This window comes from Gossypium hirsutum, chromosome A05 (genome assembly GCF_007990345.1).
Source record: "Gossypium hirsutum isolate 1008001.06 chromosome A05, Gossypium_hirsutum_v2.1, whole genome shotgun sequence".
Classification (NCBI taxonomy): domain Eukaryota; kingdom Viridiplantae; phylum Streptophyta; class Magnoliopsida; order Malvales; family Malvaceae; genus Gossypium; species Gossypium hirsutum.
The window spans coordinates 78,604,924-78,617,852 of NC_053428.1; the positions used below are offsets into that span (position 1 = coordinate 78,604,924).

Sequence of the window (12,929 nt, forward strand, 5' to 3'; positions counted from 1 at the left end):
ATTGTAAAACTCCCTGGATCTTTTAGTTTGTTGGGTAGTTTATTTTGAAGAATAGCAGAGCAAACTACGTTCAGCTCCATATGCGACGCCTTGTCCAACTTCGGCTATTTTCCTAAAAGCTCCTTTAAAAATTTCATTGTGTTTGGCATCTGCGATAGAGCTTCAATAAACGGTAAGTTTATATGTAATTTTTTTAAGAGTTTAAGGAATTTACCAAATTGTTCATCTGAGCGGTCTTTCCTTGTCGCGTTGGGGTATGGCACACGAGGTTTATATTCGACAGTCACTGATTTGTTTTTATTATAATCTACCTCCCCTTTACCTTTGCTTACCATAGTTTCTTGCCTCGGTTCTGGTTCAGGCTCAATGACTCCTTCGTCATCTTGAATATTAATTACGTTAAGCTGTTCCCTTGGGTTGGGTTTAGTATTACTTGGCAAGCTACCTTGTGGTCATTCAGAGATTAGTTTAGAAAGCTGGCCTATCTGAGTTTCGAGCCCTTGGATTGACGCTTGTTGATTTTTAAGTGCTATTTCGATGTTCTGAAAACGAGTTTCTGACACCGAGATAAACTTTGTGAGCATCTCTTCAAGGTTTGGCTTCTTTTCTTGTTGATAGGGTGGTTGTTGGTAGCCCAGAGGTGGTCGCTGATTTCCTTGGCCTCCCCATGAGAAATTTGGTTGGTTCCTCCAACCTTCATTATAAGTGTTACTATATGGATTGTTTTGAGGTCGAGGATTATTACCCATGTAATTTAATTACTCGTTATCCATATTGTGGCCATAAGGTTGGTATTCTGAATGGCTTGTTCCACCTCCATTTGCTTCGCACTACATCACTGGGTGAACCTGTGAAGAACTAAGAAAACCATCAATTTTCTTATTCAAGAGTTCTACCTAATTAGAGAGCATGGTGACCGAATTGACATTATAAACACCGGCTGTTTTAGTTGGCTTTGTCCTCATGACTTGCCATTGATAGTTATTCAGTGACATCTCCTCTATGACCTCATAAGCATATCCAGGTGTTTTATTATTGATGGTTCCGCTAGTAGCAGTGTCAACCATTTGCTGAGTCGAAGGATTTAGGCCATTATGGAATGTTTGAACCTGAAGCCAAAGCGGTAACCCATGGTGAGGGCACCTTCTCAAAAGGTCCTTGTATCTCTCCCATGCATCGTAGAGTGTTTCTAAATCCATCTGCACAAAAGAAGAGATATTGTCACGTAATTTAGCCGTTTTAGCCGGGGGAAAATATTTTAGTAAAATTTTTTCGGTAATTTGTTCCCAAGTAGTAATTGACCCTCGTGGTAATAAGTTCAACCACAGTTTAGCTTTGTTCCTCAATGAAAAGGGAAACAACCGAAGAAGTATGGCATCATCAGAAACGCATTGATTTTAAATGTATCACAGAATTCTAGGAGTTTGCTAAGTGAGCGTTGGGATCCTCATCCTGCAAACCGTCAAACTGAAAAAATTTCTGTATCATTTGAATAGTGTTAGGTTTCAGTTCAAAAGTATTTGCAGCTACAGCAGGTCTAACTATGCTCGACTCAGTTCCTGTTAAAGAAGGTTTAGCATAATCATACATAGTGCATGGAGAGGATTTTGATTAACCGCAATCGCAGGAGGTAGCTGATTGTCTTGGTTTTCGGCCATCTCTTCGGTTGGGGGTTAAGTATCATTTTCTTGCTCGTTCTCTGTGTATCTTAAGCTTCACCTTATTTCTCTTTGGTTTTTGTGAACTATGCTATCGATTTCTTCGTCAAAAAGTAGTGGTCCTGATGGGTTTCTTCTAATCATAAACTATAAAAACCTGTCAGAAAAAAGAAAAAGAAAATTAGTAAATTAGAATAAAATTAAAAATAAAATTAGATTGTAAGAAAAATAAATGGCTAAAGTAATAAAAATTGAGTGTTCCTAGTATTTTAGTTCCCCGGTAACGACGCCAAAAACTTGATCGCGTGATTTCGTGATAGGTTTTAAATATTTATACTTAATCATTCTTGAACTAACTATTATCGCGATGTAGGCAAGTGTATCTATCGAACAGTGGTAAAGTTTTAGCAAGACCAGATTGTCGAACCCAAAGGAACTAAAAGTACTAGTAATGACTGTCTTTTTATTATCTAGCCTAGGAATAAAGAGGTTTTGTTTTAACTAACTAATTATTTAAACTAAGAACTCACAGAGAATAGAATTAGGGAATTGCTTTGGGAAAATCGATTGAATTAAGACAATACCTAAGGAAAAATCCACCTAGACTGCACTTGTTATTCTGGCTCTGAATCGGATGATTTATTCATCTAACTTGTTCCGTAGAGATCCCTAAGTTATGTTATTATCCCTATTCAAGACTAATAACATCTAATCCCTAGATTGAATAATTGAGACCTTTCTCTAATTAACACTTAGGGTTGCATTAACTCGATCTATGGATCCCCTTATTAGGTTTCACCCTAATCCGGTAAAATCTTGTCACCCTATGTCTAGGCGCGCAAACAACTCCACTTAATTATGACAAATGTACTATTAGACAGGGTCTATTTCTCCTCTAAATAAGAGCTTATGTTGAATCAGTATCCCGGGATATCAAAACAAGAATTAAGAACACATAATTAAGAACAAGTTAAATATTTATCATACAATTCAAAAAATAATAACAAGATTCGTCTTAGGTTTCATTCCCCTTAGGTATTTAAGGGTTTTAGTTCATAACTAAATAAGAAAATATCTCATAATAATAAAGAATACAAAACATAAAGAAAACCCAAAACTCCTGAAGGGGAATTGAGGAGAGATCTTCAGTCTTGATGGTGAATCTGGCTTCTGAGATGAATCAATCGGCTTCCTTGGAGTAATTCCTTACTCCCTATTCTATGTGTCTCTTTTCTTCCTCCTCTAAGGTGTATTTATAGGCTTTAGAATGCCTAAGATCCCTCAAAATTAGCCTTTTTCGAATTGGACTCAACTTGGGCTCGGCAGGGACACGCCCGTGTGCAATTACTTCAGGCCATGCTCGAGCCTGCCAAATTGACACGGTCACGTGGTCTGCCCATGTGAGGAGGTCCAGGCCGTGTTGATTTCGTACTTTGGCTCATTTTCTCTGTTTTTGGCCCGTTTCTCATTCCTTTCGCTCTTCTATGCTCTCCTAAGTATAAAACATGAAATTAAAGCATTAGGAGCATTGAATTCACCAATTCTAATGGGAAATCATCCATAAAATGTGTTTAAACATGGGGTAAAAATATGTATAAATTATGGTTTATCACTGGCCGTGTGGTACAAGTCAGTATGTATGCCCTGTTTAGCCATGGCATAGACATATGGGCGTGTCTAATGCCGTGTGAGGTACACAGCATGATCACACAGGCGTGTGACCTCTATAAGTTTGAAAATTTGTTAAGTTTCTGAGAAATTTTGTATGTGCTTGGTTTAATCCCGTCCCCTTCCTAAAGCATGTTTAAGGTTTGATGGCCTAAGAAAGGGACTTTGAAATGATGTTTGACTATGTTGCTATGATGTGTGGATGATATTTGTGAATTGATTAGAAAATGTTCTGATATGTCCGGTAATGCCTCATAACCCTAGTTCGGCGACGGATACGGGTTAGGGGTGTTACATGGGTTGGCACATAAAGTTCAAAACCAAAATAACATCCAACACCATTTTCATCATTCAATTCATGGGAGAACAAAGTAAGAAATACAGAAGACTTCGGGAAGATATCTTTCATGTGTCCAGTTCACACTCCAGTAACACAGTGTCTTGCGATGGCTGAGAGGAACTGCTTTTTTCTTCCTCTTCCCATCACTGCTCAGCCACTACCCTTTATTCTTGCCTAACGATCTCTCTCTCTTGTTCGCCTCTTTTTGGATTTCCTCCTTTGACTTTTTATATGTTTTTCCCTAGGGTAAATCCAACAGCCCAAATTTATCTTCTCCTCTTTTTAAATTCTTTTTTCAAGAACCTAAGATTATCTTCTCCTTTTTAAAAATTCTATTTTTTCTAGGATAAAAACCAGCAACCCAAGATTATCTTCTCCTCTTTTTTAGGCAGTTTTTTTGCTACAAGTATAGTTGGGCTGAAACTAGTATGCATTGAGTGTTGATTCGATCTTCCTAGAATTGCGACGACATTCGTGCTGCCAAATTGTCCAACCTTTTGCCCTGGAAAACCTTCACTCCTTTATTTCTCGTTCCTTAACTTACACCTGCCAAACCAACACACACAAAACTCCACCGCAATCGATTAAAAGCACCTAATTCCAACACAGTCCAAGTCCCAACGCAATATTAAAAATGCTAACTAAAATGTCCTAAATGCAACAAAATGCACTTAAGTACAAGCAATTAACTAGGTCTAAAGGCATGAATTATAACTCTTTTCAAGAGTTATCACACCCTCAAACCTGAGCTATTGCTTGTCCTCAAGCAAGATATGCATGAATGCATGAACGTAAGAATTTCCATAGCAACACAATCACCTTTGCATTGTGAGACCCTTAAGAGAGCATTTTTTACTTTAGTTCTTAGCAATCTTATATGTCTAAAAATTTGATCAAGATTCATAAGCTTATTTAGAAAAGGTAGTGCAGAAAATATTACCCTAAAAGAAAGAAAAATCCCAAGTATTCATGCAATTTTCACTATAGCAAGTACCTCTTAATTTACTTAGTTCATCTTTTAACTAACTCATTTTTCCCTCTGTCCTTCTTTTTTCTGGCCTTATACATACTCAATTACATACATATCCATTTATTATGCCTATTTTTTTATTAGGGAATCCAACTCGTCACATGATTATTTAACTTGACAATTACAATGGAGCATACACTAAATTGTCGAATACTCAATCATGTCACGGTTTGAATACTCACTCATGAAGCTAAGGCTTCTAACTAAAAAGATGGATGGAGCGAACAACTACCTCATTAGCTACTTAGCCCATTACTACAGTGGAGTGCCCCTAATTTTCTTTATTACACACTCTTACTCAAACTCACCTTTCTAGTCAACAACATGATGGACCAAACAAAGTGGTGCTGACTTACTTGGTAATTCTAAGCATTGGAGTATTTGATGGCATTTTTTATTTTAAAAAAAAAATTAATTAGACATTGCCACTTTATTCATTATTGAGTATTGCCTTTGTACTGAATTTAGCTTCAAGAATTTCTAATTTTATTCAAAGAATCTTACTATAGATCAATTGTAATCAGAATTAGGGCATCCTAATTTTATGGATCAATTTACAAGAAAACTTTCCTAAGCTAAAATCACCTAATCCACTGTCACAAATTTCTAAGTTTATAGAAAAATTAAGCTCCTCATTGAACATCACAGACAAAAATACACTCATCACAGTCTAAACAATACCTGGCAGTCATGCATGTCACGCAAAAATGAATGACAAATGGAAAAAATATTAAAACAACATGCTCAACTAAATATCTGATGCAGTCTAGACGCACAATACACCCCCAAAGCTAAGGGATACATTATCCTCATTGAATGTACATATATGTAATAGGAAACAAAAAGATAGATATGCACAGAAAATGTCATTGCAAAAGAAATAAAATGCATGAGATAGGGAAAGAAAGCTTCCCTAGCTTGGACTAGAATGTAGGTTCTTTACTTGGGGCAAATGGTCCTTCATGCACTCATCTTATAACGCATCAACCTCTTAAGCAAATTGAGTGGTACATCCTCCTCTTCATTATCCAATCTAGTGAGTTCATTGATAATGTGATCGATCTTATGACCCTATTCAGTCATCAGTTCAGTAGAATGAGGTGGAATAGCTGCAGTACTGTCCATTGGTGGTGCAACTGAGGGATTTGCTTCCACTTCATCCTCACAGCCAGATTCAATGTTGACAGACTCTATTTTCTCTGGTTCTTCCTCTGGTGCTTTAGGTGCATTCTCTTTATTTGGAAGATTCGTCTCAACAGGCTTTACGTCACCAACCCCATCCCCGAATGCAATTTATTAAACAAAGGAAATGAAATAACTAAAAATAAATTTAAATAAAAAAATGAAATAAAAATAAAATGAATTTTCAAGATGTTGAAGTTAAACATATCGAAGATTAATGATTTCTTTGTCTCGCTCTACATAAGCACCCCAATAGTGCTTCATGCATTGTCCATTAACTTTAAATGTGTCCCCTGTTTTCATTTCCTTGACACCAACAACTCCAAGCGAATATACATGAGCTACCAAGCATTGTTCATCAAAATTGAAAGGTCTATTTTGCTCCAGCAAAGCGCACAAGGGTTTCCGCTCAAATGAATCATCATTACTATCAAAATTGTTGTGGCAAAATCTTGTGAATTCTTCCTCCACTGTTATTTCTATCAAGTCAATGGCTCAGCATTCTTCATTCTTATCAGCACATTTTAGTCCATTAAATACATTGAACGTGACCTGCTGATCATTCATCCTCATGGTCAGTTTAACTTTCTATACATCGATTAAAGATCTACCTATGGAAAGAAAAGGTCTTTCAAGAATAATTAGCACATTTTGGTCAGCTTCAAATTCTAAAATAAGGCAATCCACAAGAAAAAAAAATTATCTACTCTTACCAGCACATCCTCAATTTTACCTTCCACATGGGCATAGGATCCATCAGCTAATTGCAAAGACATCGTAGTAGGTATTACTTTCCAAATTCCCAACTTTTTGAAAATAGACATAGGCATTAGATTTATACTCACTCTTAAATCACATAACGCCTTACCAATATAATGATTTCCAATTGAACATTAGATAGTGAAACTCCCTGTAACACCCCATACCCGAGACCGTTGCCGGAGTCGAACACGAGGTGCTAACAGACTTAATTCATTTATTTGCACAGTCCATTTTAAAAATTTCCAGACAAGCTGGCTAACTGAGTCACTGTCACCTTAAAAATCATATCTCAAGTTACAAAACTCGAAAACTAGTTCTGTAAATTTTTTCTGAAACTAGACTCATATTTCCATCTAAAATTTTTTTTTTAGAATTTTTGGTTGAGCCAATTAGTACATTTTATTAGTTAAATTCTCCCCTGTTTCAGGGTTCGACTACTCTGACCTTCATGCATTACGACTTAGATATCTCCTTGTACAGGGCTTCAATACTTATGCCGTTTATTTCTAAAGAAACTAGACTTGAAAAGGAATCTGTACATATAGAGAATGACTTCTAATTATCTCTGCTTAATTTATAGTGAATTTCCAAAGTCGGAACAGGGGATCCAGAAATTGCTCTGGCCCTGTTTCACAAAAACTTAAACATCTCATAAAATACGGCTCATATGATTGTTTTGTTACTTTCATATGAAAATAGATTCATCAAGGTTAGATTACATAATTTATTCACTATTTAATTCCATTCCTACTATTTTTAGTGATTTTTCAAATCCACATCACTGCTGCTGTCAGCATCTATTTTTAAGGTAAACTTTACCTATTTCATGGTTTTCCATGGATCAACTAAAATTTTGTCATACATAGCACCAAAATGATCGTGATTAACCATTCCAATGGCTAATCGTTACCAACATTTCCATAACACTCCATGAACAACATACAAAATGATTATAATGCTATGCTCAAAATATATATAAGCCATTTTCGCATGGCTAACCAAATATATACATTACCGAAAGGTACATGACCAACAACAAAAGGGTAGTCCTATACATGCCATTTTCAGAGTTCAACTAAAAGAGTACCAAAAGGGCTTTGATAGTGTGGATGACTTCGACTTTGACACTCCCGAGTCCGATAGCTGACGAACCAAAATCTATAAAACAAAGAATCAAAGAAACGAAATAAGCATTTAATGCTTAGTAAGTTTTGAGTAATGAAATCATGCACAACTGAAGTATAGCATTCATATGACTAAACGAATAATTTCATATACACATATTCTCACAATCATACCTACTTCACATTTCCAACCCTTATATTCATACATAAGGAATCAACTTGACTAAAGGCTGGAAGCTTGTTAATCGATTGAGCGAATACTATTTAAAAGGAATCAATTATTCCAATGCATATACAAAACATACCTCATCGTTGGGGTTTTACGAGCGTATTAATTGAAATTATTACAGCAAGGTTGCTCATTCCCAAACCAAGTACCTTCGGGATTTAGCCGGATATAGCTACTCGCTCAAATGCCTTAGGGACTTAGCTCGGTTATAGTAACTCGCACAAATGCCTTCGGGACTTAGCCCGGACATAGTAACTCGCACAAATGCCTTCGGGACTTAGCCCGGATATAGTAACTTGCACAAATGCCTTCGGGACTTAGCCCAGATATAATAACTCGCACAAATGCCTTCGGGACTTAGCCCAGTTATCGTCCGAATATTCATGCACATATCAATAAATCATGACACATCTATATTTCATTTTCATAACTAGAATTCAAACACAAGTCACTTATCAAGCATTATCATTTTCGGCTCAATAGCTACATACAAAGAGCATGATTTTGATTTGCTTATAACATGATCTAATCGAATCATAATTTAAGTTCCACTACTCGAAAACTTACCTCGGATGTTGTCGAACGTCTTCAACGGCTATTCAATTACTTTTTCCTTCCCTTTATCGGATTTAGTTCCCCTTTGCTCTTGAGCTTAATTTAACAAATAAATTGATTTAATCATCTTGAACATCAAGAGAAATTCAAGGTACTTAGTCCATATATTTATATATTAGACATTAGAGTCATATTTATGAAATCATGAACCAAATTCAACATATGGGCTAATATTCTCCTTGAGCCAATTATCTAAGTCAAGATTGAATCATCATTATGCTTGCCTATAACCGAATACATGCAACACCAATCTATCTATTCATTCATGTGTGCATCTTATTTAAGCATGTATATCTACAACCGAATTCATCATATAAATATCTATGAATTCACTCAAACAATCTCAATACAACACATGGTGCTCAAACCATTATTCAAATTCAAAACTCGGCTAGTACACATATATACACTAGCAATCAAATACTAACATTTGCACTTCAACTTAATAGCTAGCTTAGCAGACCTTAATTTAACATATAATTGTTCATAACAAAATTAAAGCATCCTCTCCATTCCATTAGTTTAAAACACATACATTGCCCAATAATATCCAAAATCATATTCGGCCTTAGTACACACTTGTTAGCCGATTTTTCTCCATTTAGTAACTAATGCACATATGTGCTCATTTGCTAGACTCTACTTCACCTAACTACCATTTATCTCTTCTATTTACTACCATGGCCGAATGTTATAACCCAAGCCACACATATTGTTCCTCAAGGCCCTTCAATGACCACATTCGGCACCCCTTAGGAACAACCCAATTTCAACCTTCAAGAAGGAAGAAAAAATATATGTACTAAGAGCTTCAAACTACTTGGCCGAATATCAAACCTCCAATCAATCAAAATTTAATCCATGGAATGACTAGAACTTGAACTAACCACCTTCTTTATACATAATTTTCCAAGAATTTCAAGATACTTACCTCTTCCTAATCCTCATCCAAACCGAACATGAAGCAAGAGAACTCCTTTCTTCTTCCTTTCTCCTTAGAATTTTCGGCCAAAGATGTTAAAGGATGAACACTTTTTTTTCTTTTCTTTGTTTTCATCACCCTTCATCTCCTTATTTTATTACTAACCCTTTTATTTTATTATTTCTAACATAAAACATTAACACAACATGTTTATAATATGTTATGACCCATAGCATGGCCGGCCACTAGCTCAAATTTTGGGTAATTTGACATGCAAACCCATCATTTTTATAACATGCATTAATAGGCCACTTTACATTTGCCTAGCACATTTCTAAATTTTCTCACATAAGTCCTATTTACTAAAATTCACTTACAATTAACAAAATTCAAATATGAAATTTTCACACATGCATATATACATATAATAAGCATCAAATATGACGGTTAATTATTTTTATGACACGGTTTTTGTGGTCCCGAAACCACTTCCCGACTAGGGTCACATTAGGGCTATCACACTCCCTAGGTCCTTCAACTTTGGAAATAGTTTATTCATCAACATTGTTGTCCACCCTTCAGTGAGAGCAACAGTCTCAAATTCCCCAATTTGTGCTTCTTCAACAATATATCTTTCATGAATTTCATGTAATTAGGCATTTTCTCCAAAGCTTCTACTAGTGGTATGTTGATATGGAGTTACTTCAATACATCCAAAAATATTTTAAACTGAGCATCTTGTTTAGAATTATGGAATCACTGAGGGAAAGATAAATGTGGTCGTCCTTTAGGTTGCTGATATTATTCTGCTGTGACATTTTTGTTGGCAATATGATCTGGTTCTGCATAACATATATCTGTGTACCCTTTTTAGGTGTTGTCTATTGTTCAGTAGGTTCTGAGATCTTTTCCAGATTGCGGCTGGATTTGCCTTCCTCTGCTGTGGCATCTTGAACAACTTCATCCAACTGAGTCCTAATTTTAAGAGCGATCGCCTTGCACTGCTCCTTCCCTTGGGTTCTCGAATTTTTATTCTCGCCATTCGTCTAGCTCTTCTATCCGTAGTCTTCGTTCTTCATGGACGTCTTTGTTCTCTTCATGATAGTAGTGCACTGTCTCTGTTGTCTTTGTTCGAGGAAGTTCCTGCAAGGACGATTGAATATTAGTTTTATCATCGACAGTTTTTATAGCATTATCTTGAGTCTTAGAGGTTTTGACTGAGTCGCGTGCTTGGAGTGTTACTGTGTCGTCACCTGCACGAAGTGTTAGCTCTCATGTTCCTACATTAATAATGGTTCTAGCAGTTGCTAAAAATGGTCATCCTAAAATTAGAGGTACCTCGTTATCCTCATCCATATCTAAGACAACGAAGTCTACTGGGTAAATAAATTTATCAATTTTAACGAGAACGTCTTCAATAATACCCTTAGGAAATCTAACTATTTTGTCAGCCAATTGTATGCTCATCCTAATCTGTTTGGGTTTACCGAGACCTAGTCGTTTAAACATTTTATATGGTATAACATTTATACTTGCCCCTAGATTAGCTAAAGCATTATTCACAGATAGACTACCAATTAAGCAAGGAATTGTAAAACTCCCTGGATCTTTCAATTTGTTAGATAGCTCATTCTTTCGAATAGCTGAGCAGACTGCATTGAGTTCCACTTGTGATGTAGCATCTAATTTCCTTTTATTGCTCAGAAGTTCCTTTAAGAATTTTACTGAGTTGGGCATCTGCGAAATAACTTCAATAAAGGGTAAGTTAATATGTAATTTCTTTAAGAGTTTGACAAACTTACCAAATTGTTCTTCTAGTCTATCTTTCGTCATCGCTTTAGGATATGGCACACGAGGTTCATGATTCGTACTTACTTGTTTGGGATCATTATTGTTTATCTCTTCTCGTCCTTTGTTCATCTTGTTGTTTTGTTGTAATTATGGTTCAGGTGCAATGAATCCTTCATTATCTTGAGTGCTAATTGCATTGAGGTGTTCCCTCGGATTAGGTTCAGTATTACTTGGTAGGCTACCTTGTGGTCGTTCGGAGATTAGTTTGGATAGCTGGCCTATCTGAGTTTTGAGTCCTTGGATCGACACTTGTTGATTCTTAAGTGCTGTATCGGTATTTTGGAAACGGGTTTCTGACACCGAGATGAATTTGGAAAGCATCTCTTCAAGGTTTGGTTTTTTCTCTTGTTGATAAGGTGGCTGTTGAAAACCTTGAGGATTTTGTGGCTTTTTATTTCCTTGACCTCCCCAGGAAAAATTTGGGTGGTTCCTCCAACCTGTATTATAAGTATTACTGTATGGGTTATTTTGAGATCTAAAGTTATTGTTACCCATATAGTTGACTTGTTCCTCTTCAGTTGTAGGATTGAAGGATTGGTATTCAGTATGTACACCTCCTGTGCTTGAGTCACACCTCATTACTGGATGTACCTACGTAGAACCAAGTAAACCTTCAATCTTTTTATTGAAAAGTTCTACCTGATTAGAGAGCATGGTGACTGAATCGATGTTATAGACGCCGGCTGTTTTCGTTGGCTTTGTCCTCATACCTTGCCACTGATAGTTGTTCAGTGACATCTCCTCTATGAATTCATAGGCATCTTTCAATATTTTATTGTTAATGGTTTTGCCAGCAACTGCGTCAATCATTTGTCTTGTCGAGGGATTCACACCATTGTAGAACGTTTGAACTTGCAGCCAAAGCGGTAACCCATGGTGAGGGCACCTTCACAGTAAGTCCTTGTATCTCTCCCATGCATCGTAAAGTGTTTCTAAATCCATCTGCACAAAAGAAGAGATATCATTACGCAATTTAGCCATTTTAGCCGGTGGAAAATATTTTAGTAAAAACTTCTCGATCATTTGTTCCCAAGTAGTGATAAACCCTCGTGGTAACGAGTTCAACCACTGTTTAGCTTTTTTTCTCAGTGAAAAGGGAAATAACCGAAGATGAATGGTATCATCAAAAACGCCATTGATTTTGAATGTATCACAAAATTCAAGAAAATTCTCCAAATGCGTGTTGAGATCCTCATCCTGCAAACATCAAACTAAACAAACTGCTGTATCATCTGAATTGTGTTAGGTTTTAGTTCGAAATTATTCGTAGCAATAGCAAGTCTAACTATACTAGACTTAGTTCCTGTTGAAGAAGGTTTAGCATAGTCATACATACTATGTGGAGCAGGATTTTGATTAGCTAGTACGTGGAGCAGGATTTTGATTAGCTGCAATTGCAGGAGGCAGCTGATCGCTTGGGTTTTCGATCATCTCTTCGGTTGGGGTTTGATTATCGTCTTCCCACTCGTTCTCTGTGTAGCATAAACTACGCTTTATTTCTCTTTGATTTTTGCAAATTGTACGATCAATTTCTTCGTCAAAGAGTAA

General features: G+C 36.4%; 2 non-coding genes across 2 annotated transcripts; both read left to right on the forward strand.

Annotated features, from left to right (window-relative positions):
- Nucleotides 1-1,125: 1,125 nt before the first annotated feature.
- Nucleotides 1,126-1,232, forward strand: LOC121230020 (small nucleolar RNA R71). The gene has a single exon (XR_005927972.1). It is a non-coding gene; the product is annotated as a small nucleolar RNA R71 (small nucleolar RNA).
- Nucleotides 1,233-12,249: 11,017 nt separating this feature from the next.
- Nucleotides 12,250-12,356, forward strand: LOC121229880 (small nucleolar RNA R71). The gene has a single exon (XR_005927834.1). It is a non-coding gene; the product is annotated as a small nucleolar RNA R71 (small nucleolar RNA).
- Nucleotides 12,357-12,929: the final 573 nt, after the last annotated feature.